The 5,000-nt window shown below is 29.8% G+C and overlaps 1 protein-coding gene across 1 annotated transcript in view; it reads left to right on the forward strand.

Annotated features, from left to right (window-relative positions):
• LOC141778339 (Krueppel-like factor 15) overlaps nt 1–5,000 on the forward strand; it is a 26,299-nt gene that overhangs the window by 1,044 nt on the left and 20,255 nt on the right. The gene's annotated exons all lie outside the window — the stretch shown is intronic.

Raw genomic sequence — 5,000 nt, forward strand, 5'->3', positions numbered from 1 at the left:
ATGATGATGTGTATGATGATGTGTATGATGATGTGTATGATGATGAATATGATGATGAATATGATGATGTGTATGATGATGTGTATGATGATGTGTATGATGATGAATATGATGATGAATATGATGATGTGTATGATGATGAATATGATGATGTGTATGATGATGTGTATGATGATGTGTATGATGATGAATATGATGATGAATATGATGATGTGTATGATGATGATGATGTGATATGATGATGAATATGATGATGTGTATGATGATGTGTATGATGATGTGTATGATGATGTGTATGATGATGTGTATGATGATGAATATGATGATGTGTATGATGATGTGTATGATGATGAATATGATGATGTGTATGATGATGAATATGATGATGTGTATGATGATGTGTATGATGATGAATATGATGATGAATATGATGATGTGTATGATGATGTGTATGATGATGAATATGATGATGAATATGATGATGTGTATGATGATGAGTATGATGATGTGTATGATGATGGTATGATGATGAATTGATGATGTGTATGATGATGAATATGATGATGAATATGATGATGTGTATGATGATGAATATGATGATGAATATGATGATGTGTATGATGATGTGTATGATGATGAATATGATGATGAATATGATGATGTATGATGATGAGTATGATGATGTGTATGATGATGTGTATGATGATGTGTATGATGATGAATATGATGATGTGTATGATGATGAATATGATGATGTGTATGATGATGAATATGATGATGTGTATGATGATGTGTATGATGATGAATATGATGATGAATATGATGATGATATGATGATGAATATGATGATGAATATGATGATGTATATGATGATGTGTATGATGATGAATATGATGATGTGTATGATGATGAGTATGATGATGTGTATGATGATGTGTATGATGATGTGTATGATGATGGATATGATGATGAATATGATGATGAATATGATGATGTGTATGATGATGAATATGATGATGATATGATGATGTGTATGATGATGAATATGATGATGAATATGATGATGTGTATGATGATGTGTATGATGATGTGTATGATGATGTATATGATGATGAATATGATGATGAATATGATGATGTGTATGATGATGAATATGATGATGAATATGATGATGAATATGATGATGTGTATGATGATGTGTATGATGATGAATATGATGATGTGTATGATGATGTGTATGATGATGTGTATGATGATGTGTATGATGATGAATATGATGATGAATATGATGATGAATATGATGATGTGTATGATGATGTGTATGATGATGAATATGATGATGAATATGATGATGTGTATGATGATGTGTATGATGATGTGTATGATGATGTGTATGATGATGAATATGATGATGAATATGATGATGAATATGATGATGTGTATGATGATGTGTATGATGATGTGTATGATGATGTGTATGATGATGTGTATGATGATGAATATGATGATGAATATGATGATGATATGATGATGTGTATGATGATGTGTATGATGATGAATATGATGATGAATATGATGATGTGTATGATGATGTGTATGATGATGTGTATGATGATGTGTATGATGATGATATGATGATGAATATGATGATGAATATGATGATGTGTATGATGATGTGTATGATGATGTGTATGATGATGTGTATGATGATGTGTATGATGATGAATATGATGATGAATATGATGATGTGTATGATGATGGTATGATGATGTATGATGATGTGTATGATGATGAATATGATGATGAATATGATGATGTGTATGATGATGTGTATGATGATGAATATGATGATGTGTATGATGATGAATATGATGATGAATATGATGATGTGTATGATGATGTGTATGATGATGTGTATGATGATGTGTATGATGATGAATATGATGATGAATATGATGATGAATATGATGATGTATGATGATGTGTATGATGATGTGTATGATGATGAATATGATGATGAATATGATGATGTGTATGATGATGTGTATGATGATGAATATGATGATGTGTATGATGATGAATATGATGATGTGTATGATGATGTGTATGATGATGAATATGATGATGTGTATGATGATGAATATGATGATGTGTATGATGATGTGTATGATGATGTGTATGATGATGAATATGATGATGTGTATGATGATGAATATGATGATGTGTATGATGATGTGTATGATGATGTGTATGATGATGAATATGATGATGTGTATGATGATGAATATGATGATGTGTATGATGATGAATATGATGATGTGTATGATGATGAATATGATGATGTGTATGATGATGAATATGATGATGTGTATGATGATGAATATGATGATGAGTATGATGATGTGTATGATGATGTGTATGATGATGAATATGATGATGAATATGATGATGAATATGATGATGTGTATGATGATGTGTATGATGATGTGTATGATGATGAATATGATGATGTGATGATGATGAATATGATGATGTGTATGATGATGAATATGATGATGTGTATGATGATGAATATGATGATGTGTATGATGATGTGTATGATGATGAATATGATGATGAATATGATGATGTGTATGATGATGAATATGATGATGAATATGATGATGTGTATGATGATGAGTATGATGATGTGTATGATGATGTGTATGATGATGTGTATGATGATGTGTATGATGATGAATATGATGATGTGTATGATGATGAATATGATGATGAATATGATGATGTGTATGATGATGTGTATGATGATGAATATGATGATGAATATGATGATGTGTATGATGATGTATATGATGATGAATATGATGATGTGTATGATGATGAATATGATGATGTGTATGATGATGTGTATGATGATGTGTATGATGATGTGTATGATGATGAATATGATGATGTGTATGATGATTGAATATGATGATGAATATGATGATGAATATGATGATGTGTATGATGATGTGTATGATGATGAATATGATGATGAATATGATGATGTGTATGATGATGTGTATGATGATGAATATGATGATGTGTATGATGATGTGTATGATGATGAATATGATGATGTGTATGATGATGTGTATGATGATGAATATGATGATGTGTATGATGATGAATATGATGTGTATGATGATGAATATGATGATGAATATGATGATGTGTATGATGATGTGTATGATGATGATGTATGATGATGTGTATGATGATGTGTATGATGATGAATGATGATGAATATGATGATGTGTATGATGATGAATATGATGATGTGTATGATGATGTGTATGATGATGAATATGATGATGTGTATGATGATGAATATGATGATGTGTATGATGATGTGTATGATGATGAATATGATGATGTGTATGATGATGAATATGATGATGTGTATGATGATGTGTATGATGATGTGTATGATGATGAATATGATGATGTGTATGATGATGTGTATGATGATGTGTATGATGATGAATATGATGATGTGTATGATGATGAATATGATGATGTGTATGATGATGTGTATGATGATGTGTATGATGATGAATATGATGATGTGTATGATGATGAATATGATGATGTGTATGATGATGAATATGATGATGTGTATGATGATGAATATGATGATGTGTATGATGATGAATATGATGATGTGTATGATGATGAATATGATGATGAATATGATGATGTGTATGATGATGTGTATGATGATGAATATGATGATGAATATGATGATGAATATGATGATGTGTATGATGATGTGTATGATGATGTGTATGATGATGAATATGATGATGTGTATGATGATGAATATGATGATGTGTATGATGATGAATATGATGATGTGTATGATGATGAATATGATGATGTGTATGATGATGTGTATGATGATGAATATGATGATGTGTATGATGATGAATATGATGATGTGTATGATGATGTGTATGATGATGAATATGATGATGTGTATGATGATGAATATGATGATGTGTATGATGATGAATATGATGATGAATATGATGATGAATATGATGATGAATATGATGATGAATATGATGATGTGTATGATGATGTGTATGATGATGAGTATGATGATGTGTATGATGATGAATATGATGATGAATATGATGATGTGTATGATGATGTGTATGATGATGAATATGATGATGTGTATGATGATGTGTATGATGATGAATATGATGATGTGTATGATGATGAATATGATGATGTGTATGATGATGAGTATGATGATGTGTATGATGATGAATATGATGATGTGTATGATGATGTGTATGATGATGAATATGATGATGAATATGATGATGAATATGATGATGAATATGATGATGAATATGATGATGTGTATGATGATGTGTATGATGATGAATATGATGATGTGTATGATGATGAATATGATGATGAATATGATGATGTGTATGATGATGTGTATGATGATGAATATGATGATGTGTATGATGATGTGTATGATGATGTGTATGATGATGAATATGATGATGTGTATGATGATGAATATGATGATGTGTATGATGATGAATATGATGATGTGTATGATGATGTGTATGATGATGAATATGATGATGAATATGATGATGTGTATGATGATGTGTATGATGATGTGTATGATGATGAATATGATGATGTGTATGATGATGAATATGATGATGTGTATGATGATGTGTATGATGATGAATATGATGATGAATATGATGATGTGTATGATGATGAATATGATGATGTGTATGATGATGAATATGATGATGTGTATGATGATGAATATGATGATGTGTATGATGATGTGTATGATGATGAATATGATGATGTGTATGATGATGTGTATGATGATGAATATGATGATGTGTATGATGATGTGTATGATGATGAATATGATGATGTGTATGATGATGTGTATGATGATGAATATGATG

The sequence above is a fragment of the Sebastes fasciatus genome, chromosome 1 (assembly GCF_043250625.1).
Source record: "Sebastes fasciatus isolate fSebFas1 chromosome 1, fSebFas1.pri, whole genome shotgun sequence".
NCBI classification, from domain to species: Eukaryota; Metazoa; Chordata; class Actinopteri; order Perciformes; family Sebastidae; genus Sebastes; species Sebastes fasciatus.